This window comes from Mesoplodon densirostris, chromosome 13, assembly GCF_025265405.1.
Source record: "Mesoplodon densirostris isolate mMesDen1 chromosome 13, mMesDen1 primary haplotype, whole genome shotgun sequence".
NCBI lineage: Eukaryota > Metazoa > Chordata > Mammalia > Artiodactyla > Ziphiidae > Mesoplodon > Mesoplodon densirostris.
In genome coordinates, this window is record NC_082673.1 from 67038513 (window position 1) to 67066448 (window position 27936).

General features: G+C 36.2%; 1 long non-coding RNA gene across 1 annotated transcript; it reads right to left on the bottom strand.

Annotated features, from left to right (window-relative positions):
- LOC132500891 (uncharacterized) lies at nt 1-26262 on the bottom strand. The gene is made up of 3 exons (XR_009534090.1): nt 26173-26262; nt 4545-4611; nt 1-730 (listed from the first exon to the last, which is right to left on the bottom strand). It is a non-coding gene; the product is annotated as an uncharacterized LOC132500891 (long non-coding RNA).
- Between the last annotated feature and the right edge of the window lie 1674 nt (nt 26263-27936).

The following is a 27936-nucleotide window of genomic DNA, read 5'->3' on the forward strand; positions in this document are numbered from 1 at the left end:
AACACTGGTAGTCTGATTTTTTTAATGTTAAATTTTTATTTTGAAATTCTAGTATGTAGTTATTAATATACCAGCAATTTATTTTAGTGTAGATTTAGCTGATTTGAAATAGTATTGGCATTAAGTAAGGCTACTGAGGGATAGTTTCTCTTTAAAGAGGAGGCTTTAGTAAATGAGAAACAGTGTCAACAAAGCTAAAAACTAAATATCTTTTGTAGATCCAGGTCCAGAGAGCATCGCACACATAGGTCTTGCTCCATGTCATGGGAACAGAAAAGGAAAACTCCACCCAAATCCCGGGAGAAATGCCACTGCCACAGGTCCCGCTCCAGCAGCCGTAGTCACAGCTGCAGCCACCAGAGAAGTGGGCACAGTTCAGCAACATGTGTCCTTATTCTTAGGCATCATCTCAATCGTCTCTCTTCATATTCCATTCAAAGATTCAAGACGAATTGTTGCTCCACCTGGGCCCTTGCTGGCTATATTCCAGCTACTTCAGGACTGTCTGTAACAACTGCTGTAGAGAAGGACCAGACCTTTTGCCAACTCCCTTGTAGGGTCCTCCACTTGATCCGGCTCTTCCCTATGTAAGGCAGCGGCCAGCAGAGTGGCCTGTTGTTTCATTCTCTTGTTCCCTTTTCTCCTGAGCTTGGTCCCGGCTTGTCAGGCGTGTCTACATGAAGCACATCTGCCTCCTCCCGAGCTTTATCCAGCACCATTCTATGTTCTTCTGAAGTGAGAAGGGTAGTTCATAAATTTTGAACATCCACAAGACGTCTTCCAAACCCAAAACCGTCTGCTACAAAATGAAACGTCAGTGGCACCTGGCAGGGGAAATTTGGAGATGGTCCTGGAACAAATGGACCAGGTAGCTGCTTGGACCCATCCACAGGCTCTCAATACTGGCAAGGGGCCAAGAAGCCCCAAGCAAAAGGTCCATCTGGACTTCCCCTCCTGCCTGGCTGGCCAACTTTTTACCGAACCAGGGTTTTCTGGCCCGACGCACAGCCAGACAAATGCTGAGACGCCAAAGTTTGGGGCAAAGAGCGGGTTTATTCCAGCTGAGAGAGGAGAGAAGAGAGCAGAGAGAGGAGAGGGAGGAGAGGGAGGAGAAAGGAGGACAGATCTCAAATCTGCCTCCGGTAGTGTAATTAAGACAAAGGAACCAAATTTAAGGCAGAAAAACATCTGCTTCTGACAGTGAAAGCAGAGAACAGAACTTTAGTATCTTGAAGCAGCTAGAATTTGCAAGCAGGGCATTAAGAGAGGAGGGAGTTGCACAGAGTGGGGTATACCAGCAGTCAGTGTGGTCATTCACTGTAGTCTGAGCCTGTGAGATAGACATAAATACTGGAATTCACTTAGGACTGACAGCTAGGAATTCAGCCCTAACTGGAATAGAGAGAACTCCGAAAAACCTTGGTTATTCAACTGAGATGCAGAAAAGCCATACAAAGGAAGAAAGATGATGACTTAATAGCCACACCCCAATGTTAAAGACAAAAATAGAGTGACACATGCCGTGGAGCAGCTAGGCCCGTGGGCCATGGTCGCTGAGCCTGCGCGTCTGGAGCCTGTGCTCTGCAACGGGAGAGGTCACAACAGTGAGAGGCCCGCGTACCGCAAAAAAAAAAAAAAAAAAAAAAAAAAAATAGAGTGACATTGTCTAAGAAAGAATAACACTAATCCTGGCAGGATAAAATGGATGTACTAGTAATATAACTGCCTGCCAAAACAAAGCTCAGCTCCTTTTAAAAGAAGAAAACATAATTTGGACTCCGTATAAACTATGGTCCATATTGTCCTGCACAAGCAAATAAACAGGAAAACTGACCCTTAAAAAGAAATGTCATAGAATCAGGTACCAAGATCACTTGGATATTAAAATTTGCAAGAATGGGGTTTAAAACAGCTATTTAGATAGATAGGTAGGTAGATAAGTAGGTAAATATTGAATAGATAGATGATTGATTTAAAGAAAAAAATGGATACAACTTGTAAATAGGATATCTTGGGATAAATATAAACTATTAAAAACTACAAAAAGTACTAAATGAAAATTCTATAACTAAAAAGAATAATATTTAAAATAAAAGAAAAATTCTGTATAGGTAAAACAGCAGATTAAAGAAGTAAAAAAAAAAAGCCTAAAATCTTTAAGATAGATGAATACAAAGTACTCACTATGGAACACAAAGAGAAACATATATACAACAGTATGCATTTGCATTTGTGTGTTTAATTGGGTTTGCATACATTTTATAGGTAAATTTACAATAATAACTTGTACTACCCAGTTTTTCCCCAAAGACAATTTAGGGACTATAGTAACACAAACACACAAACCAACTTCTATATACACAGAGGATAATACTTATAAAGGGAAATAAGAAGGGGAAACATTATTTGATCATTTGTCCTCATTGTGTGTTTCTATTAAGATGGAGGGCTCAACTGATAATGGCAGTATTCAGTCAGTAGCCCTCTGGGGCTCCTAAGCAAGTATGTTTTTCTCCTGGAATGCTGAGGTAAAATTTAAATGAAATCCTTACCTATGTGATATTTTACTTGGATGTCATCTGAAGTAAAACTGATAACCAGAATTCAAGTCTAAAACTCTTAGCTTTCACCCTATCAACAGGCACCATATCTTTCTTGGGGTAGAGGATTCTTTTTTTTTAATCTATAGCCTGAGCCTCCAGTCTAAACAAAGCATTTTCACTTGTATTACAGAATACGTTTTCCTCTTAGCAAGACTTCTGTCAATATTAATATGTAGCCTATTTTACCAATGTAGCTTATTTTACTTATTTATCTAAAATAACTAGCTTTTTTTTTTCAACAAAGCTAGTTATTTTAGGTGAACAGACGTTATATGTCATATGTTATCTTACATATATATATTTACTGAAATGTATTAAAAATACATATAAATACTAATTTAATATCCATAACCATACTACTAATAATAATATTTATACAGAATTTTTGAATAAATAGCTTATAAAGTAGAAAAGAGAGAATTAGCATTTCTCTGCCACGAAGTGGTAAACTGTCCTGTTTTCTGACTTCCAAGTATCTTTTGAATATTTTTGTATCCTTTAGAGGATCACTTGTCTTACATGCCCTGATTTACCAAGGTGGAAACTAGAAAATTCACTCTCTCATCATTTCTGCTAAGGAACTAATAGGTGACATGAGTTTCACCAACATGATATATCTGTGTGAGTTGTCAATACAGAAAATGAACATAAGAAAAATTTTGATTTGGAGAATTTATCTTATGCCTATTTCAGTCATTGTAAGTGTTCATCAAATCAAGGGCTGTAGAGACAAAGCTTCTGGCACCTAGGTGCCAGGAGTCATCAGTTCCCACACTGCAGTAGTTTATGAGCTGTTAAACTGATGTTTAGTGGCAGATGTGAGAATTCAACTGTGATCTCCCTGTATAAGGTGTTTGTTCCTTGTAGCATTGGCTTTCTGCTTCCCAGATTTTTGCCCCCAGTATTGCTAAGTAAATGTTTCCTTACACTATCTCCTTACACTATCATTTGTCTCTACATTATCAAGTGTCCTCTGAACAATTCAACAACTATACTGTCTACCTACAACTAGTAAAATTGGGCCACAAGAAAAAAATAAGCTTTGTATCAGTTATCTTGCATGCCTTAGTCTGAAGATAATGGAATGCAGCTAATATTAAAGGATAAGACTCTGGAAGATGATGATAAGCATTGTTAAGACTGTCAGTTCAGTGAATCAGCTATATCAGGGCATGTATCTGCATGATTCTTTTTTCCATTTCTCATTTTTATTATTATGTGGCCTCAATATTGATCCTGTATCTTTGCTGCAATATCTGCATTCCAACAGGATTAAGGGAGAGGAAAAAGGGGTGTGGACATCTTAGGAAAATTAAAATACAATCCAGGAAAGTACATCAGAATTTATGTCAGCCAAAATCCTGGTACTTGGGCATCTCTTGCTTGAGAGAAAGGAAAAAATGACTTGGAAACATTGGATTAGGCCTAACAACAGTGGTGTCTGACACATGTTTCTACAAATTATATCCTCTAGAAATTTATTTTTATTCAGGTGAACAACAAAGCATAGATTCATTCAAGACAGATTCCTACACATCATATAATTTGTTTTATACCCATTGTTCTCTATCTTCATTGGTAACTCGGTTTTTCTGCATGTCAGATTTTAGAATAGATTTTAACACCTTTTAGTTCTCTATGCAGATGTCTTTACAGTGCAACAATTATAAAGATTTAATTTATCCTCAAGTCCAACCTTCCATAACTCCTTGATTTAAAAAAATCTTTTATTTTCTCATACTTCCCTCATTTTATGCATTTCTGACTTATACTTAAATTCAATGCAAACGATATTACATAGAGAGTAATTTTATTGTGATAGATAAGTGACATTTTTTCTTTTAGATTATCTTACTACATCACAAGTATCTGTATTTAACTGAAATACATCACATGGACAGAAAGCAGTAAGAGCCTCTGCTAACTGAGGCTGCTGCTTACCTTAGGCTTCTAAAAATGCATCAAGCATCCACTGCATAGAAGTCTGATTTTCTCCTGTTGTAATTCACTGTCAAAGGGAAATGAACAATTGATGAAGCAAACTATTCCTTTATTTTTTCCAGGTCAAATATCAGTGATTTACTATTCACAACACTGATGTCTCCCTCTTTCAAAGATTATTTGTTTAATTTTCTTTTTACTACACCAGTAATATGTTTTCTGAAAAGAAATTGACTTTTCATATTTAGAATGTGTTTCCTATATCTAGTGGTTGAAAGGAAGCATCTGTCATATTATGTCAGCTTTTCCTCTCTGATCCCCTAGGGGGAAGTTCTGAATCATTAGTTTATAATCAGTTTTTGTTTTTAATTAAGTATCAGCCATATGACTCAGAGAGAAATAGGATTTTGCTCTTGGTCTCCCAAATAAATAGATTTATGGAAATAATATTTCGCAGAATATATGATAGGCTAATGGAATAAATTTTATAAGAAAAGCATTATTTGAGTTTTCATACATAAATTACTTCTGGGAAATCAGGAAAAAGTTTGAACTGTATAATATCAAAATCAAAATATTATTCCTTGAGTAACTGCTATATATTCAGACTTCAGTAAGTATAATACATAAAATGACTTTAATTACTCATAAAAAATCTTTTACTAATTTACTCAATAAATGATTCTATCAGTTCATTACCAGATCTTTGAGACTGTGAGAGTATGCTGGTATGTGACTGTGTGTGTGTGTATGTTTGTGTGTGTGTGTGTGTACATGTCCGTGTGCATGTATGCAAATAGACCTGTAATAATTTACATACAATACTTGTTCCCAAGTAACCAAAAATATATTTAAGAGAATTTATTTTTAAAATACTTTTGAATGAGTGTACCAACATATTTATTGATCTTGGGATGGATTAATTTATTGGCATATATGATAAAGAAAAATATTAGGCAAGTATGAAATTATGAAACAACTCTATTCAGATTCAGTAACTAAAATTTTATTAAACATATATGTTATATAAATACAAGACATATAAACTTAATAATATATTATATATATATCAAGAGAGAGAAAGAAATATAAGGGAAACTGATTTTCAAGTGAAGACACCAAGAAAATCAGTGAAACAAATCTAAGAATTGTCTAATGGAAAAATTGAAAATCATAGAAGAAACTTGTAAATTAGAAGCAGTAGAATTTTTCAAATATCTTTTTCTGTATAGAGATCAAACTGAAAAATGTCTGATTTTTTTTAAAGTAAAATAAAAAACACAAGTCTTCTAGTATACGCTGTTAGGAATTACATATGTTACATGATTCCAAACAAAGAGGAGATCGAATATTTACTAATTCTATAATATTAAATTAAAAACTCAAATAACTCTATTTTTCTCAGAAAATTAAATTAACAAAGCCAATTCAATATGAGGCATAAAATGAAAGACCAAAGCCCTTGAAGGAAATTAATTCTTTTTTCCACAAACTGTCTTCTGGTGGTCTTTGGATCTTTTATGTTTATGGTAAAATACTTCCAAAACATTATGTTTGCTTACAAAATATGATTTAATATAGTAAGACTAAGGTTATTCTGTACACTATGGTAACATAATTACTAAAACCTTCACCCTTTCCCCATTTCTTTTTTTTTTTTTTTTTGCCGTACGCGGGCCTCTCACTGTTGTGGCCTCTCCCGTTGCGGAGCACAGGCTCCGGATGCGCAGGCTCAGCGGCCATGGCTCACGGGCCCAGCCGCTCCGCGGCATATGGGATCCTCCCAGACCAGGGCACGAACCCGTATCCCCTGCATCGGCAGGCGGACTCTCAACCACTGCGCCACCAGGGAGGCCCTCCCATTTCTTACTAATACAACAAAATATTACATAGAACATTTATACTTTACGTTTTAAATATTAAAAAGATAATCCTTTTCCAAATCTTTATACATTTGTGCTATGTTCTGGGAGAACTCCTATGCTCCATTTTCTACTTCAATAGCTTACTTTTTTTTTTTTTGGTGGTACACGGGCCTCTCACTGTTGTGGCCTCTCCCGTTGCAGAGCACAGGCTCTGGACGCGCAGGCTCAGCGGCCATGGCTCACGGGCCCAGCCGCTCCGCGGCATGTGGGATCTTCCCGAACCGGGGCACGAACCTGCGTCCCCTGCATCGGCAAGCGGACTCTCAACCACTGCGCCACCAGGGAAGCCCAATAGCTTACTTTTCATTTGTTTCCATTCTATCTAAAATTTATCATAACAAATGTTGTTTCCATTTCTGTGCCAGGTAAGATACTTTCAGCTTTGAGAAATAGTAACTGGTTTAATTATGCATCCAAATTCCCATTTCTTCTTCACACTGTTTTACTTTTGTGTTTGCTTGTTTATCTTTGTTTTATGTTGCTCTTCTCTTTGGCATTTGCATAATTTTAAGCCTGTTTTTACTCATGGTTTGAAAATGACAGCCAGTAGAGTTCAGGGCTAAATGCTTTAATTTCAAGTCCAGAAGGAATGAGAGGGGAAAATAAATCCACAAGACAAAAAAAGAAGTAAACAAAACAGTCACCCAAATACCCCAGGATATGAATTTTAAAGCTTCCCACTAAAGCATACTGCAAAGAATTAAGCCACCTTACTAGAAAATAGAATGAAATAATTAGCATGGATGAACGAAAGACTCATCCTAGATAAAGGAATGGGTTGTCTTCCTCTTAGCCACATGGCAAAACAGCTGCACAAATATGTTTCTCTGTTAGTAGATAAAACAGCAAGAATGGGTGATGGTTAGACAACCAACAAGCTCCTAGTCAGCTCTTTTTTAAAAAGTGATCCTGCTTGTTTCTAGAATATCACCTTATTTCTCTGATTATATTAAGTATGCTCATTTTAATATATTAGCATCCCATTTCTTAAGATTTGTCATGTACTGTTGTCGACATTGCTTTTTTGTTAATTTATTTTCCCTTGGAGGACTATTGATTTGCTTCATATTGGTCTCCACTTGTATAATCACCTGGCACACACCCATTGCTGCGAGTGTTTCTAAGAAAGAAAAGCCTAATACCTATGCACAAGGGGTTGTCAGGTTGCAGAACCTCTATACAACATCAGAATACAAAGGATTTATAAAATTGCTTTTATAGATCCTCAGAAAAACAACAAATTCCATTTCTAAGAACAAAGGCAAGAACAAAAGTATTTCTAGATAAAGAAGAGATATGGCTAAACTTGAGGAAATACCCATTAAAAGGTATACTAATAGAAAGCAGAATTTAAAAAAGAAAGAGAAAAAGGAGGTAGAAAAGTAGGTATAGGGTCAAAACAGTTTACAATTATTGGAGGAAGGAGGAAATTTCAAAGGAGAAGGAGAATCAATAATGCCAAATGCCATGCAGATTGATGAAGAATAAAATCTCAAACAGATCACTCATCTTGGTCTTTGGAAATCACTGGTGTTCATTTAAAGCATTGTTTTGTTCAATCATGGCCGACATTCTGTTTGCAAAGAATTTAAAGATAATTACAAAAAGTAAGAAGCAATGTTTACCACCTACACATAGGAAAACCTGGCAATAAAACAAAGAAAATCCAAATGATAACCTGATGAGGTGACAGAATTACAAATATTGTATTTAGAACAAGACAGAAGGTCTACTGAAATGTGGTAGTCAAAAAGGAAATAATGGAGGAGAAAAATGTCTAAAATATATGGTTTAAAATAGAGATGTATACTTAAAGCCTCAGGGAAGGCTTTGGACAGATATTCCCCATGGAGAATGTACATAATACATAAAATCACTATATAATTTATCATAGATACCAGGAGACTTTGGAGAGTGAAGTGGGACTATTAAGACAATAATATAAGCATGACCCCAGATTGTCCAGGTAACCCAGGCCATACTGTCCTCTACTAATACATCACAATATTCTCCAGCATAGCTCACATTTAATCTGACAGTGAACAGCTAACTGGTAAACAGACTTTTCTATTTTTCCTTAGTACTACTCTTCCAGGTCTCCTTTAGAATTCTGTTGGCTTGAGGTCTAGCAATGATGGGCTGTGAGAAGTGATATGACCACTTCCAGAATCGGCCCATAAAAATCTCCTACACACTATCCTCCACGTTCTCTCCCATTTGGTGGCTTGAGTTTTTTTGAGAGTCTAATGTTAATATGGTGGATCCACTAGATTGAATTAGCATGGGTTATGAATAAATGATGAGAGGTAAAATTCACATTTAGAACTGTAGATTAATCATAAAGAATCTTCTACTAGTTTTAGAGACATTATATATTCAGAAATTTGTTAAGCAGCTATTATTATTATAAACAATACAGAGTTTCTCTGAATACAACACTTCAGTTACTACCAGTGGACTGAAATAAACATAGAGCAAAATTTCATTAACTATTTTGGCAATAATGGGTAAGACAGAAAACAGATTAATCTTGAAAAAGGAAACAGGCATCTTGTCTTGAATATAGCAAGAGCAGAGAGCAAAAGGGTACAGAGAAAAGATAACAGAGGCCAAGAACAGGAAACAGAATTAGGTGGGAACATAAAGTAGATTGAGATTAAAGTTATTATGCAAATAATAGAAATTTTAAGGATTTATTCTACAGGTGTAAGTAGGTTTTTTATTTGTTTGCATCTTAAGCATTGCTTAAACTACTAACATCTGAAACATAAAATCCTGTTCCCTCATATTGTTGACAATTTGGGTGTAATCAGGTAGAACACTTTAAACTTAAACGTTACATCAATACTTGTATCATTCTGGAGGTGAACACAGTAACAATGATAAAGTACTGAAAACTCATGGTGGAGGGAGATATACATAAACTATACATAAACTAAACTATTATATTCCATCTTTAATGTAAAAAATGCATGGCAAGCCAATCTGAAAAGGCTACACACTGTATGATTCAAAGTATATGATATTCTGAAAAAGGCAAAACAATGGAGACAGTAAAAAGATGAGAGGTTGCTAGGGAAGGGAGAGATGAACAGGTAGAGCACAGAGGATTTTTATGAAGTGAAATTATTCTGTATGTATAATGGTGGATACATGTCACTATAAATTTATCAAAACCCATAGAACGACCACCACCAAGAGTGGACCCTAATGGAAACTATGGACTTTGTGTGATAATGACATGTCCCTGTAGGTTAATCAATTGCAACAAATGTACATCTCGAGTGGGGGGATGCAGGTAGCAGGGAAGGCTGTGGAAAGGGGCAAAGAGGGTGTACAGGAATGTTGTACTTTCTGCTCAATTTTGTTGTGAACCTAAAACTGCTCTAAAAATAGTCTATTAAAATATTTTTAAATGCAAGACAAATGAAAACATGAATTAAAGTAACTATAAAAGGTCCTAACTGAATAGAATTTTAAGTTGCTTAAAATATTCAATAGTTTACAAGAACCAGTAGGTGTCTCTCATGCTCTATATATTTCTAAAAAATAACCTCAAAAACTGATGCATATGGAAAGAGGAAACAGCATAATGGTTGAAAAGTAAAAATAATGACATCTTTATCTTCAGTTTATTTTTGGACAAGAGGGCAGGTTTGCTTATTATCTTTTAATAGGCACAAATAATATACTGTATATTCAATCAAGTGGCAGCTTAGGCAATTCTTCACTTGTGTAATACATTTGGAGATCTTCCATTTCACATTTGTAACCACATTACTCCTGTTAAAATTAATGGAGCTTCATAAGAATTTGCAGCATTTTGGAAATCATTAGGGATAATCCATGATCCATGCATATATTCTTAAGATGCCTGCCACATTTAATCAAGGTCATCATATTTCACAGATACATAACCTTGTTAATTTCTTTTTTCTACATGTCTCATTTGAATAAATCATCTATCAAATAAACAGACACAACTACATCCATGAAATTCACAAACATTCATTAGGCTGTGAAAAGGGGTCTGTTTTCAAGTGAAGAGGCACTTTTGCTTACCTAATAGGTGATTTGTTTCCAAATTCTATCACTAGGCACCAATCACCACATGCATTTGAAGATGTAGTACAAAGAAGTCATAGGAGTAGATGCCAAGTATTTAGACGAAATGTAAAACTGAATTAAACATTTTTAATGAAGCAAATAGTGAAAAGCATGTATATGTAATTTAAAAGTTAAGGACACGAAATGAGAAAGGAAATCATTCTTTTGTATTTGTCAGAGTGGCATTCTTCTCCAGACTTTTGTAGGTACCAGTGGTAAAGCTTAAATAAGTCTGATGTTTTAAATTGTAATTAGAGCTCAATGGATAAAAGAATCCTGCTAAATCTTGTGATTTGAAGAATCACAGGAAACTTCCTAGCTAATAGAAATGTGCCTTATTTCCCAAGATCTAAACTTAGAAACTATTATTTTTAGAATGTCTGTGCTTTATCTCAATTTATTTTGTGCATCCATCAGCAAGATGTGTCCTAAGGTAACTGCTTCTTTCATCTATGCCATTTCAGCTTACAAAAGGTTTCATAGGAATGCTCTACTTTCAGACTGTGAGGGAAACCTGTATTTTATTTTCCAAATACATATTAAAAAATAGCTATATCTAGGTGAAATTACATATTAAAGCTGTAATCTTATGATAATCATTTTAGATTTGACTACTTATTTTTAACATCATAATTCAGTACCTTCAATCAAATTTCTATCATTATCTCTTTGTGGCTGAAATTAATTTTGTTTTTCTGTAGTAGTTTGAAATTCACAATATTATAACATGAAAGTCTAAACTATAAAATGTTTACATGTTAGGAAAGTTTAGAAAAAATATAGTAGTATAAACCTCAACCTATTATATAATAATTTACTTTGAATTCTATATATACACACACACAAATATACATATATATATATATATAATCACTTATCCTTACTGAACTATGCACCTGATATTTTTGCAGTTCTAATCATAGTAATTATGGAAATGATAATGCTGTTGGAGATATTTCTATTTTACATTATATTCTGTGTGTCAATCAAAATGTTAAAAATGTTTCACTATCTGATATAGCACTTAAAGTAAGTTAAATAACACTTTTTTATTGTGGTAAAAAACATATAACAGCTCTACCCTCAACAAATTTTTGTACAGTACAGTATTGTTAAATGTAAGTACAATGTTGTACAGAGGATCTCTAGAACTTTCTAATCTTGTATAACTGAAACTTTATACCCATTGAACATCAACTCTCCATTTCCCTCTCTCTCCAGTCCCTGGTTACTACCATTCTACCTTCTGCTTCTGTGATTCTGGCTACTTCAGATATCTTGCATAAGTGGAGTCATGCAGTGTTTGTTCTTCTGTGATTGGCTTATTTCCCTTAGAATAATGACCTTTAGGTCATGCTGCAAATGACAGGATTTTCTTCTTTTTCTAAGACTGAATAAAATTCCATTGTATGTATTTAACACATTATCTTTATCTATTCATCCCTTGATGGACATTTAGGTTGCTTCCACAACTTGGTTATTGTGAATGATGCTGCAATGAACACGGGAGAGCAAATATCTCTTCAAGATCCTGATTTCAATTCTTTTAGATTTCAACTTTTTTAGATACTCAATTTTAAACATCCAGAAGTGGGAATGCTGGATCACATGACAGTTCTATTTTTAATTTTCTGAGGAAACTTCATACTATTTACCTTACAGGCTATATACCATTTTACATTCCCACCAACAGTGTACAGAGTTCCAATTTCTCCCCATCCTTGACAACACTTGTTATCTTTTGTTTTGATAACAGCCATCCTGACAGATATGTGGTAACATCTCATTCATATTTCCCTGATGATTAGCGATGTTGAGCATGTTTTCATATACCTGTGGACACTTGTATGTCTTCTTCGGAAAAATGTCTATTCAAAACCTTAGCCCTTTTTAAAATTCATTATTATTTTTTTGTTACATTTTGTTTTTAGCTGTTGAGCTGTAGGAGCACCTTATGTATTTTGGATAATAACACCTTATCAGATATATGGTTTGCAAATATTTTGTCCCATTCTTCAGGCTGCTTTTTTTAGTCTACTACCTAAATTTAGTAGCATATTCCTGTATGTAAATCACTGTGCCCATTTTTCTAGGTCACGGTGTGGTATTTTAATATATAGATTCAGTTCAGTTTTTCTTAAATTATAAGTTATTTCTCTATTATTTTAGTTAGTTATTATTAAGTTATCGTCACATGCAAACAATAGTTCTCTAAAATCTATTAATATATAATTATGTTATATGAAAGCAAAACAAGCAAAGGACAACAAGATGACTTTTTTCAAGAAGGAAAATTACTTCAAAATGAACAGACAGAAGATTTTCTTCTGGATGTGTTATTACATTAATACTTTCATAGATAAAGTACTACTTTGATGCAATCCAATGCAAATATCAAATTGTTATTTCAGAAAATGATAAAAAATGTGTTTCATATTAACCTGAAAGAAAAGAAAGGGACCCTCAGAATGGGAGAAAATATTTGAAAATGAAGCAACTGACAAAGGATTAATTTCCAAAATTTATAAGCAGCCCATGCAGCTCAATAACAAAAAAACAAACAACACAATCCAAAAATGGGCAGAAGACCTAAATAGACATTTCTCCACAGAAGATATACAGACTGCCAACAAACACATGAAAGAATGCTCAACATCATTAATCATTAGAGAAATGCAAATCAAAACTACAATGAGATATCATCTCACACCAGTCAGAATGGCCATCATCAAAAAATCTAGGAACAATAAATGCTGGAGAGGGTGTGGAGAAAAGGGAACACTCTTGCACTGCTGGTGGGAATGTGAACTGGTACAGCCACTATGGAGAACAGTATGGAGGTTCCTTAAAAAACTACAAATAGAACTACCATGTGACCCAGCAATCCCACTACTGGGCATATACCCTGAGAAAACCATAATTCAAAAAGAGTCATGTATCAAAATGTTCATTGCAACTCTATTTATAATAGCCAGGAGATGGAAACAACCTAAGTGTCTGTCATCGGATGAATGGATAAAGAAGATGTGGCACATATATACAATGGAATATTACTCAGCCATAAAAAGAAATGAAATTGAGCTATTTGTAATGAGGTGGATAGACCTAGAGTTTGTCATACAGAGTGAAGTAAGTCAGAAAGAAAAAGACAAATACCGTATGCTAACACATATATATGGAATTTAAGAAAAAAAAATGTCATGAAGAACCTAGGGGTAAGACAGGAATAAAGACACAGACCTACTAGAGAATGGACTTGAGGATATGGGGAGGGGGAATGGTAAGCTGCGACAAAGCGAGAGAGAGGCATGGACATATATACACTACCAAACGTAAAATAGATAGCTAGTGGGAAGCAGCCGCATAGCACAGGGAGATCAGCTGGGTGCTTTGTGACCACCTAGAGGGGTGGGATAGCGAGGGTGGGAGGGAGGGAGACGCAAGAGGGAAGAGATATGGGAACATATGTATATGTATAACGATTCACTTTGTTATAAAGCAGAAACTAACACACCATTGTAAAGCAATTATACTCCAATAAAGATGTAAAAAAAAGGAGAAAATGTAATTAAAAAACAAACCATAACATAAAAAATAAACAATAGAAAGTAGTTAAATTTAAATCACAATAACATTATATCATTTGTAATATTAATCAACATAAAGCATTTACCTTTAAAAAGACAGTTATAATCTTAAATTAGAATAACTACTCATGTGTTATATGTAAAATCTAAATATCATATAAGGAACTTCCCTGGTGGTGCAGTGGTTAAGAATCGCCTGCCAATGCAGGGGACACAGGTTCGAACCCTGGTCCGGGAAGATACCACATGCCGCGGAGCAACTAAGCCTGTGCACCACAACTACTGAGCCTGCGCTCTAGAACCCACAAGCCACAACTACTGATGCCTGCGTGCCTAGAGCCCATGCTCTGCAACAAGAGAAGCCACTGCAATGAGAAGACTGTGCACTGTAACAAAGAGTAGCCCCCGCTCGCCACAACTAGAGAAAGCCCGCACGCAAGGAAGACCCAACGCAGCCAAAAAAAAAAAAAAAATTTATATATATTAAAAAAATTGTAGGGCTTCCCTGGTGGTGCAGTGGTTCAGAGTCCGCCTGCCAATGCAGGGGACATGGATTCGTGCCCCGGTCCAGGAAGATCCCACATGCCGCAGAGCGGCTGGGCTCACGAGCCATGGCCTCTGAGCCTGCGCATCCGGAAAAAAAAATGTATAAAAAAAATATAAATAAAATAAATATCATATAAAGAAAGTGACTGTGGATAATTGTTTTAGATATCTCGCTGGTCCATTTTTTAATTTAAAAATGTTTTAATATTTCAATTTTTAGTGTTTCTTTTTTTCTATATTCACACTGATGTTACCAATATGATAAAATATTAACATGATGTTATCATCTAATTAGATTCAAGGAGAAAAAAAGGCTCAATTTCAATTATGCTAAAAAAGTAAATAATTATCCTTGATAGACACCCTCCAATGTTTAGCTTTACACATCTTTATTATGTCCAAATAAAAATTAAAGATCAACACCATATTAAAAAGGTCCATTAACTATAAACTAGAAGTCTACTTGTAAAATTCAGTTGGGACACGACTGGAGAGGACGACATGGGAATGGAAGTGAGGAGGTGCTCCAAGGATCTTTATCTATAAAATTCCATTATTATATATTCATATCCTGACTGTTATGATAACATAAAACTATCTCTTCTTTATTGGGTGATAGATATTTTATATTAGTATTTGTAATTTTTATTTAAAATGTAAATTATTCTATTTTTTTCAAAATTGTGGTGGGCTGAATAATTGCCCTCCCCCCACAAATGTATCCATGTCCTAAACCCCAGAACCTGTGAATATCTTACCTTACTAGACAAAAGGAATGTTCCAGATGTGATTAAGTTAAGGAACTTGAGATGGGGGGGATTATCCTGAATTATCCAGATAAATTAAACGTAATTAAAAGCATCCTTACAAGAGACAGGAGGGTCAGAATTTGAGCTGATGTGACAATAGAAGCAGTGTGAAAGAAGATATGATAATGGAAACAGAAGTCAGAGTGATGCAGAGCTCTGAGCCAAGAAATGTAGGCAGCCTCTAAAGGCTGGAAAAGGCAAGGAAACAGGCTGGATTCTCCCTTAAAGCCTCCAGAAGGAAGGCTGCCTTGCTGACCCATTTTAGACTCCTGACTTGTTAAACCACATGATAATACAATTCTGTTTATTTAAATCCAAAATGTGTGGTAATTTGTTACAGAACCAATAGATAACTAATAGAAAAATATATGTAGATATTTATACAATTATAAACATAAACACACTAAAAGTAAATTGTTTGCACACACATATACACTCATACACACACAAACAATAACTAGCTAACTTGAGTCAGATAGGCTTACTTCATTTTGTGTGTGTGTGAGAGAGAGAGAGAATGTGTTTGTGTGTGTGTATACTTTATAATTAGGAAGATCGACTGCAACTTCCAGGTTTCCCCCTATCTACCACCCTAACGTCTCATCTCCTAGTATTATTATGCTTTCAAGAAGAAGGAAGAGGAAGAGGAGGAGGAGGTGGGAAAATGAGGAGGGTGACAGGGAGGGTAAGAAGGGAGAGAAAGAAGCGATGCAAAATCCTTTAATCCATTGTTCAATATTTAAAGATCCGTTTAATTGAAGATGTTTAAATAACTGTATAGCAATCATAATCTATCAATAACTACTTATCAGTGTCTTCCCCAACTTCAAAGATAAGTATAAAATGAGAAAAGCATAGGGCATTCTATTTGAAATTGAGGTTAACAATCTCATAGCAGAAAAGAAAGAAGAGACTGTACATGGACAATAAACTTGAAAGACTTCATAAATTTCCCTTGGCTTGACTGTGTTTGCTTCAATTGGCCCATAACAAATAGATGTTCCTGATTAAAAATATTTTTTTCATGTAGCAGCACAGCAGTCTGCTTCATCAGAATTATGAAGATTTTTTTTATTCAGCTGACTCAGTATGAAAGGACATTTTCTACAGAGAACACACTAATTGAAGCATTACTACACAGTTCCTATTTAAAACCTTTCTATGTCTTACAATATTGGATACGTCCATACTTATTTAGCAGTTTCTCAATAAGTCCCTTCCAACTTTTAAGTAAAAAATGACCCACCATATAACACTAAAAATGTGTGGGGGTTTACTTTTATTATTTTCCCTTAATTTGTATATTTGTTTTATTCACTACTGCTTTTGATAGCTCATCAAAAGATAATAGCAGTTTCCCTTGACTTTGATTGAAACACTTCATAAAAACACTAAGGTAGGGCCTCCCTGGTGGCGCAGTGGTTGAGAGTCCGCCTGCCGATGCAGGGGATACGGGTTCGTGCCCCGGTCTGGGAGGATCCCATATGCCGTGGAGCGGCTGGGCCCGTGAGCCATGGCCGCTGGGCCTGCGCATCCGTAGCCTGTGCTCCGCAACGGGAGAGGCCACAACAGTGAGAGGCCCGCATACCGCAAAAAGAAAAAAAAAAGAAAAAAAAAACACTAAGGTAAATGTTTTTGAGTTAGGGAATGAATAATCATGAATGCTTTAGTCTATAAAGAAAGAATTAAGCCCATCCAATATCTACAGGATCAAGGGAGATTTATGGGATTTCAACAATTCACATAAGCTTGCATAAGTTTAGATGAACAAGCAGGGTATTTAAGAAACTTGGAAACAAATCATTTATAGATAATTAGAAATCCCACCTTTATTCATCATGTGCAAGAGAAAATTCTGAATGGCCAAAAACATACATTTGAGGATGGAAGAAAATTAAGTCTCTATAGCCACAATTAACAGAAAATACGAATCAGCTGGAGGTAGAGTTTCAAAGAACCTGACTATTCAAAGAGCATACATTTAAACTTGTGGATCATGAGTTACAGAGGTGTGGAATAATTCAATCATATATACTGGATGATCTTCCCAGAAATGTTATGGACTGGACTAGATTAGAAAGTTTCTTGTGACATTGTGTTCACTATTAACTGTAAGAACAAATAAAAGTTAAAAGTAGGAGGCTTAATTATTTTTTGAAAATTAGAGAAAATATTCCCTTCCCCTACTTTTCCTTAGAGGATTTATAAAAGAAAACAAAATTATAAGTAATTCCTCCTTTCTTTGAGATTCATATAAGTTATTTGAAAACAAAATAGGCTTTTTGTTAGCTTTGTGAACCAGGGATGTCTTTTTCAAGGACCTAGGAGCCATCATTTTGAAATGTGAACATTAAGAAAGACAGCATCCTTATTTCCCAGTTTGGGGGACAGTTAAGAGCCTAAAGCCTAACTTCAACAGACACCTTGCTCCAAGTTGCAAAATTACCTCCTATCATAAGGATATGAGAAGTTTGTTTTTCATCCAGATAGAGTCAATAAGCTAACACGGATGGTTACACCAATTACTAAGTAAAGTTTGTATGAACTATATATGACAGAGAGTACTGGCAGGTCCTCTTACTTGAGAACTATTATTTATCATGAAAACATGTATTTAATGGCTTGTATAAGTTTGGCTATACAAGGGAGTAAATTCCTTCCTGTCTGTAATCTCTTAGTGGATTGCCTGTGATATGCATCACCTTCTGGTTTAGTCTTACTTAATAATAAAAGTATTTTCTTTCTCTACTACCTTTGTGAAATAGTTGAGAGAAGATTTTATTTTTAATTATAATTCCCCAACAAAACTAAATGAAAAGCTTCAACCTCAGCCTTTATTTTTCTACCCTCCTCACAGCTTAAGTTCAGCATATCAAAGAAACCTTGAATCTGAGCTGGGATTACTAATTTATTTGACCAATAAATTGGAGCAGGAATGACGTTCTGGGACTTAAGTAGCAAAGCCATAAACACTATTCTAGGAACTCTGGCATCATAAGAAGTCCAAGCCACATGAAAATATCATGGTCAGTAGCACTAGCTTAGCATCTAATTGACATCCAATATCAACTGCCACCCGTGTGTAGAGCCCCCTCAGGCTTCTAACTCAGGCTGGTATAGCTTTAGATCACTGTAGCCTTTGCTTCTCACTGAAATCACATGTGAATCTTCCTTTTGAGTCCACTCAACCACAGGATTGTGGGACATGTCTTTAAATGTTTTTGCTTTATGTTTGTTTTAGTGTCTAAAATTTGGGATGGTCTACTACAGATCAATAGGTAGCAAGAGTATTGCCAAAATTACAATATAACTTTCTTTTAATATTTAAAGAACACATTATACCAATTCTTTACAAACTCTTTCAGAAGACAGAAGGAGAGGAAATACTTCCTAGCTCATTCTATGAGACCAGTATTGCCCTAACATGAAAAACAAAGACATTACAAGAAAATGAAACTACAGACCAATATCTCTGATGAACACAGATGCAAAAATAGATCTTCAACAAAACACTACAAATCAAACCCAACAATGTATAAAAAGAAGTATATACTATGACCAAGTGGAATTTATTCCAAACATGCAATGCTGGTTCAGCATTAGAACACTGACTAATGCAATTCATCACATCAACATTCTAAAACAGAAAAATCACATACATGCAGTAATAGATGCAGAACAAGTATTTGACAAAATCCAACACCCATTTGTAATAAAAACTCTTAGTAAACTAGGAAAGCAGAGGAACTTCCTCAACTTGATAAAGAAGATGTAAAAAAAACCCTACACAGTTAACATCATACTTAAAGGTGAGTGAACAAAGCTTTATCCTTAAGACTGGGAAAAAGACAAAGATGTCTCCATTCATCACTCCTTTTCAACACTGTATTTGAACTCCTAGCTGATGCAATAAGCAAAGAAGATGAAATATATACTGATTGGGAAAAAAGAAACAAAGCTGTCTTTGTTCACAAATGAAATGATTCTCCATGTAGAAAATCTGAAAGAATCAACCAAAAAACCACAACTAATAAGAGATTATGTAGCAAGGTTGCAGGATGAAAAGTTAATATACAAAGGTCAATCTTGTTTCTACATACCGGCAACAAACAAGTGGAATTTAAACTTAAAACCATAGTAACATATACACTAGCACCCGCAAAACTGAAATGGTTAGGTATAAATCTAAGAAAGTATACACAAGAGCTATAGAGCTATATAAGGAAAAGTATACACAAGAGCTATATAAGGAAAACTATAAAATGCTGATGAAAGAAACTAGCTGATTCACTTTGTTATACAGCAGAAACTAACACAACACTGTAAAGCAACTATACTCCAATAAAGATGTTAAAAAAAAGAACTAAATAAACAGAGAGATATTCCATTCATGGATAGGAAGGCTCAATATTGTCAAGATATCAGTACTTCCCAACTTGACTTATATATTCAATGTAATCCCAATCAAAATCCAAGCAAGTTATTTTGTTAATTTTGACAAACTGGTTCTAAAGTTTATATGGAGAGCAAAGGACCCAGAATAGCCAATACAAACATTGAAGGAGAAGAACAAAGTTAGAGGACTGACACTGCCCAACTTCAAGACTTAAAGAGTTACCATAAAGCTAGAGTAATCACCACACTATGGTATCTGCAAAATAATAGACTAATAGATCAATGGAACTGAATAGATCCCAGAAATATACATGCATAAATACCATATCTTGATCTTTGACAAATGAGCAAAGGCAATACAATGGAGCAAAGACAGTCTTTTCAACAAATGGTACTAGAAAAACCGTAAAAACACAAAAAGCTAGACAAAGACCTTACATCCTTCGCAAACATTAACTCAAAATGGATTGCAGACCTAAATGTAGTATGCAAAACAATAAAATAACATAGGAGAAATCTAGATGACCTTGAGTTTGTCAATGGCTTTTTAGATATAACACCAAAGGCTCAATCCATGAAAGAAAGAACTGATAAACTGGACCTAATTAAATTTAAAATTTTCTTTTCTGTGAAAGGCACTGTCATGAGAATTAAAAAAGAAGTCACAGACTCGGAGAAAATATTTACAAAAGACACATCCAATAAAGGACTGTTATTCAAAATACAGAAAGAACTAACTCTTAAAACTCAACAACAAGAAAGCAAAGAATCTAATTTAAAAATGAGTCAAAGACCTTAACAGACACCTCATCAAAGAGAATATACAGATGGAAAGCATATATGTGAAAAGATGTTCCACATCATCTGTCATCAGGGAAATGCAAAATCAAAAAAAAAAAAAAACCCACTGAGATACTATGACACACCTCTTAGAATGGCCAATATCAGGAACACTGACAACACCAAATGCTGATGAGGATATGTAACAATAGGGGCTCTTATCCATTGTTGATGAGAATGCAAAATGGTAAGCCACTTTGGAAGACAGTTTGGCAGTTTCCTACAAAACTAAACATACTCTTACCATATGATCTAGCAATAACACTCATTAGTATCTACCCAAAGGAGTCGAAAACATGAGTCCACACAAAAATCTCCACACTTGTGTTTATAGCAGCTTTATTCACAATTGCCAATGTTTGGAAGCAACAAAGATGTTCTTCAGTTGAAAAACAAACTGTGGTATATTGAGAAGTGGAACATTCAGAGTTAGAAAGAAATGAGTTATCAAGCCATGAAAAGACATGGAAGAACTTTAAATACATATTACTAAGTGAAAGAAGCCTATATGAGAAAGCTACACATTGTATGATTCCAACTATATGAAATTCTGGAAAAGGCAAAGCTATGGAGACAGTAAGAAGATCCATGCATGTTGTGGGGGGGGAGGAATAAATGCATAACAGAGTATCTTTAGGGTAGTGAAAATACACTGTATGATACTATAATTATAGGTATATGGTATGATGCCTTTGTCAAAACCCACAGAATGTACAACAGCAAGAGTGAACTGTAATGTAAACTATGAATTTGTTGATAATGATGTTTCAATGTAGGTTTATCAACTGTAACAAATATATCACTCTGGTGGGGGATGTTATTAATTGCGGAGGCTATGCATGTGTGGAGCAAGGGGCAATGTGAAATATCTCTAACTTTCTCTCAATTTTGCTGTGAACCTGAAACTGCTCTAAAAAATAGTCACAAAATATATATAGTATAACCATAAAAATCAGGAAATAAATATTGATAATCATCCTACCATCTAATCTACAAACACCATTCAAATTTTACCCTCTATCCAATAAAGAACTTTATAGCACAATGATATGTCCAGGATACCTTTCATAATCTTAATATCTTGAAGACTACAAGCTTGCCATTTTGTTGATTATGTTAGTTTACATTTTTCTGATGTTTTCTCCCTCTCCCTCTGCTTAGATTCTAGTTATGAATTTTTGACAGAAATATCACAGAAGTATTTTATTTTCATTACATCTCATTATATCTTATCAGAACTGTGGGGTTTTTTTCATTATATTTTATCAGGTGCTACAAGGTTTTGATATCTTCCAGTATTGGTGATGTTCATTTTGGTCACATGGTTAAGGTGGTATCTGCCAGGTTTTTCCAGAGTTAAGTTACTAATTCAAAGTCTATAATTATTGAGTGTGTTGTGAGGTGATGCTTTGAAACTAGTTAAAGTCCTATTTCCTATTATGCTTTCATTCAACAATTTTAGCAACCATTGATGATTTTTCTCTTGTCAAGTGTAACTATTTTGGTTGCTAAATGGTGGTCCAGTAATTCCAACAGTCCTTAAACATTTTACTAGGAGACATTTTACAATAAGGAAGAACATTTCTTCTCCCTTATTCATTCATTCATTCAAAGGAGTATATAAACTCATGAATCTTACTTTTCTCAGTAGATTATAATCTGCCACTATTACATATGCTGATATTCAATTATCCCATATTTGGTAACTACATATAAGCTTTCTTATATATCATTTTAATATGTCTATACAACTCCTCAAGCACTTCTTATTTTCTGGACACATATGCACACACACATCCACATATCTTTGTCTATTTATATTTTAGTTCTTTCTTTTTTAAATTTTTATAGCCAAAACATAAGTTCTTCAAAGCCAAAAATGTTGCCTCAATACTTTGTTTATCCAAGATAACTTCACTTAGTGGTTTGCCTGCTTTGTCACTTATCACATGATAGCTGATTTATTGGCTTTGCTGAAGGGTCTTTCCTGAGGCAGAGGAGAACAAAGCTCTAGTTCTACATCCAGCCTATTTTTGGCCTTACTTTCGATGCCGAATCCCACTACTGCTAGCGCAGAGAAGCCAGTGAACAGGGAAAGGTGTAGGTGGTTGCATTAAAAATACATAATACTGTTCACCTGATTACGTTTTCTTTTTTTTTTTCATTCTTAAGGAGCTCATAATTTATTGAAGCTAAACAAATAAATGCAATTAAAATTATCTTATTGTAAATCAACTATACTCCAATAAAAATTAATTTAAAAAAATAAAATAAAATAACCTTTATTCTCTACTATCTCCAGGGGTACTAAGATAAAAACTGTTTTTATCTATAAGTAGATATTTTGTTATATCTATGGGTGATAAAATCCTAGAGCCTCTGTTAGGCACATAGATACAAACCCTGCTAAATATTTAATATTATCAGGCTTGTGTGGTTTGAGCTTGGTTTGCAGGCCAGCAACCTGATATCTCTTCCTGTCTGCTTGGGTGTGAGCCCTACGACACCACTGGTCTATGCTCATCATAGGCAGCTTCCTCTCATGCCGTACATACAGTCATACCCTGCTTTTTTCCAGACTGAGGTCTACTCATACTTTGATCATTTCATTTCTGCTGTTTTAATTGATGTAGTTTGTTTTCTTATTTTCTACCCTAAGGGCTAAAAATGGCACTCTTCTCCAAAATAATCATGTCCACACTAACACTCTGTGGCATCATGAAGAGTGATCTCCTGCAGCATTTTGTTGGCCATGTATTTGTAGATGATGCCCATGCTGGACTGCATGATTTTGACCAGGGCAGATACAATCATTTTCTTCCTGTTGAGTAATAAGCCCTGTGTTCTAGGTACACTTTGATGAACATCATATGTGCCAAAGCAATCTCTTTAAATTAGGGAACTCATCAGTTCATTATGTGGAAGAATAGGAGTGGTGGTGATCTTCTAGGGAGAGCTTTCTGGAAGAGATGACATTTAAGCTGAGTCTCACCTAAAATGAGTGGGTGCTTGCCACATGCATGTGTTGGTGTCAAGAAGGACAGCCAGATTGGGCAGAAAGAGCAGGGTATGAGACTTGAAGAACAGTCAGAGGGCAAGATGTGCTGGAAGCAGCATCAGGATACAATCAGGAGAAAGAGAAGGAAATGTTTTGACCATAAAATTCTGATGCTAAAGCTATGTTTGAACTCAGTCTCTTGGAATACATTGGTGGTTTTCAAAATTAGGGTCTCAGATAGGCTACCATGAAATAGAAAAGTAAGGGCAGTGTAATAGGTTTTACATAAATTTAGTTAATTTAAATAATTGAGTATTGAGAAGAGATGGTTCTGTTTGGTGTTCAGTGATCTTTTAGAAAAATATTGTTAGATTGTGGGGTTTTGTTTGTTTTAAAGGGTTGGCAGCCGTATGTGAGATGATGCAGATAGAGGGTGGGAAGTCATGGAAGGAGTGTAAGCTGAAGTGATGGGTGATCTGAACTCTACATTTTCAGTCCGTACTTCTTACCTGTTGTTTTTATTACCTATTGATTTATTTGTCAGTCCCACAGACATTTTGTCATCAGTGAATTTTAAATTTATCATTATCTCCCTTCCATTCCATACTGTCTTGATATATGTTCACATAGCCAGAGATAGAGGTCTCGATTCATCCTCGATTCCAGCATCTTGACTTCTACATGGAGAGTTGCCTAGTTCCAGGTCAGCCCTGCTTCTCCCTTCGTCCTTGCCTTCCTCCCCGGAGGTCCCTGTCACGCCTCTCTGCTGCTTCACTTGCTTTCTCCCTCTGCTGGGATGTTTTCCCATCCTATCATCATGTGCTAAACACATCCTTCCAAGATTTCTTTTGAATTCATCTTTTCTTCTGAGCATTCTCTGAGTCACTGGGGCAGATTACCTGTTCCTTCTCCATGCTGTTTTATACCCTGTGCATACTTCTATTAAAATGTGAGTCACAAGGGAAACGACTGCCTCTGTTTCATTCAAGATTCTAGTGTCTAAAATCATGTCTGGCCTACAGTGGGTACTCAATAAATAAGCTTTTTCTCCCACCAGACTATGAACCCTTTGGGAACAAATGCTTTATTTACTTTAAAAATACCTAGCATTTCATTTACACGTGTAATTTAAAAAATAAAACAAATGACATTTATAACAAAACGGAAACAAACTCACAGATACAGAGAACAAACTAGTAGATACCAGTGGGGAGAGAGAGGTGATGGGAGGGTCAAAATAGGGGAAGGGGACTAAGAGGCATAAACTACTAGGTATAAAATAAATAAGATACAAGGATAGCACAGGAAATACAGCCAAATACTTTATAATAACTTTATATGGAGAATAATCGTATAAAAATATCAAATCACTGTACACCTGAAACTAGTGTTACACTGTAAGTCAACTATAATTCAAAAAATTTTTTTTAATTTAAAAAGGCGAGGGACACAAAGTTTACTATAAAATGCCAGTTCAGCTTTTTTCACAGAGAGAAAAGTGTGACAGTGTATATAATTGAGGTCTATAAATTATAAATTAATAATATGCAGCACCTGAATTTGTAACCAAATTCCAGATCAGAACAAGAGCCTCTCCCTGTATTCCCCATCTCAGAGAATGTCTCCATTCAAAAGCTATTCAAGGGCTTCCCTGGTGGCGCAGTGGTTGAGAGTCTGTCTGCCAATGCAGCGGACACGGGTTCGTGCCCCGGTACGGGAAGATCCCACATGCCGCGGAGCAGCTGGGTCCGTGAGCCATGGCCGCTGAGCCTGCGCGTCCAGAGCCTGTGCTCCGCAACGGGAGAGGCCACGACAGTGAGAGGCCCGTGTACCGCAAAAAAATAAACAAAAAAAATTTAGGGGCCTTTTACCTCAGGAAAGTTTCTAGAGGTCCAGTGGTGTGGGCATGTCAAGCTCTCCTTTTTTTTTTTTTTTTTTTTTTTGCTGTACGCGGGCCTCTCACTGTTGTGGCCTCTCCCCTTGCGGAGCAACAGGCTCCGGACGCGCAGGCTCAGCGGCCATGGCTCACGGGCCTAGCGGCTCCGCGGAATTTGGGCTCTTCCCGGACCGGCGCACGAACCCGTGTCCCTTGCATTGGCAGGCGGACTCTCAACCACTGCACCACCAGGGAAGCCCTCTCCCTTTTATAGCCATGAATAAGTTCCTGTATCTGGCCCTTCCTACAAAAAAACAAAACAAAAACACACCCCCCACACACACACACACAACGGACTAGTGGGCCTCACAATTTTGAGGCAGTATAATCCTCATTCGCGTGTGCTACTCCCGCGCATTTACTAACCCGAAAAGCAGCTAGTTTCCAGAGGAGCCTGGAACAAAAGAAAGCTTTGCAACAGGTACAGGCTGCCGTGTGAACAGAGGTTTCCTTAAATGCCTGAAGCAAAAGTAAGAAAACACTACCTTTCCAGTCCTTGCAGATTGGCTTTATTATGTCACTCTTCTGACGCTCAGCAAGGTTGCTTACCGCTCCAGCCCGCAACTCGCTTCCCGCCTTTAAGCGGGAAGACCAGACCAGAGGAAAGCTTCCGGTCTTCTCAGGTCTTCTCTGAGCATGCGCGTTGTCCTGGGCATGCGCGTGGCTTTTAAATCCCCAGTCTGTGTCGGAGCTTTCCCATACCCCGCTTCCCCGGAAAAAGCTCTCTCCTCAGCTTTTCCTCTCAGACTCCCTATAGTTTTCTGTTTTCCTCAGCTGGGAATCATTTGTCCCAGGTGGCAGAGAGGTTTTTCATTTGGCTTTCAATGTTTTGAGGCTGCCAGCTACATAGCAACTTTTCCTCTCTCAGAGTTCCAATTTCGTTATAACAGAGCAGTACTTCAGGCAGCTTCTAGAAAAACTGACAGATGCAATTTTATGAGAAGGTCTGCTCTGCTCCGTGTGGAGCCGGGCCGCACACTGGGAACCTGGGCTGCCTTCTTCAATTCCGCCGGTGAGTCGGGGAGTCTGGTGGCTCAGGACAAGTAAAAATGTTGCAAAGCCCTCTTACTCCTTTTCAGGTGGCTTTTATTTGATTTAGCGTTAACTTGGTTCGTGTAAACTTCTCACTGTTTTCCAGAGTTCCCACAAGTTGATTCTGACACTTTTTGCTCATTTTTTCACTGTTTTTGTGGAGAGATGAGCCCTGGAAACTACCTACTGTGCCATTGTTGCTAATGTCATTCCTCTTTATACTAACTTTTGAAGTCAGGCAGTGAAAATTCTCCATTTTTTTTTAAGGCTTTTTTTTTTTTTTTTTTTTGCTGTACGCGGGCCTCTCACTGCTGTGGCCTCTCCCGTTGCGGAGCACAGGCTCCGGACACACAGGCTCCGCGGCCATGGCTCGCGGGCCCAGCCGCTCCGCGGCATGTGGGATCTTCCGGGATCGGGGCACGAACCCGTGTCCCCTGCATCGGCAGGCGGACTCTCAACCACTGCGCCACCAGGGAAGCCCTAAGGCTGTTTTTGATTCTCGATGTCTTATGCTTTTCCTTATGTATTTTAGGAGTTACCTTGTAACTTTTGAAATATTCTGCTTAGACTTTGATAGAGACTGCACTAAATCTGTAGAACAGAAATTGCCATCTTAATAATCATAAGCTTTTGAATGCATGGACATAATATTCTTCTGTACTTAAGATTTATTTTAAATTTCCCTCAGGAAGATTTTGTGGATTTGTGTCTCCCTTTTTCCACTTCTGTTGTCAACTATACTTCTAACTATTCTTTTTGATACTATGTGTATATACTTAGTTTCTTAATTTCATTTTTTGGATTATTTATTGCTAGTGTTTGGAAATACATTTGCCTTTTGTATATTGATCTTTTTTCTGAGTCCTTCCTGGACTCATTAGTTTTCATAGTTTTTTTTCTGTATAATTCTTAAGGTTTTCTTTATACATGTTCATACTGCCTGCGAGTAAAGCAGTTTGAAACCCGGATATCTTTTATTTTTTCATCTTGCCTGATTGGCTGATTGCACTGGCGAGAACCTTATGCACCATACTGAACAGAAGTGGTAAGAGGGGACATTTTTCCATAGTCCCGATTTTAGGGAGAAAAAGTCATTCTTTCACTATCTTAGTTTGTTGAGAGTTTTTTTGAGATACTTTCACGGTAAAATATGTTTACCTTGAGCCATTTCCTTATTAATATAATACAGATGACATGTTTTCATGTGTCTGATGATC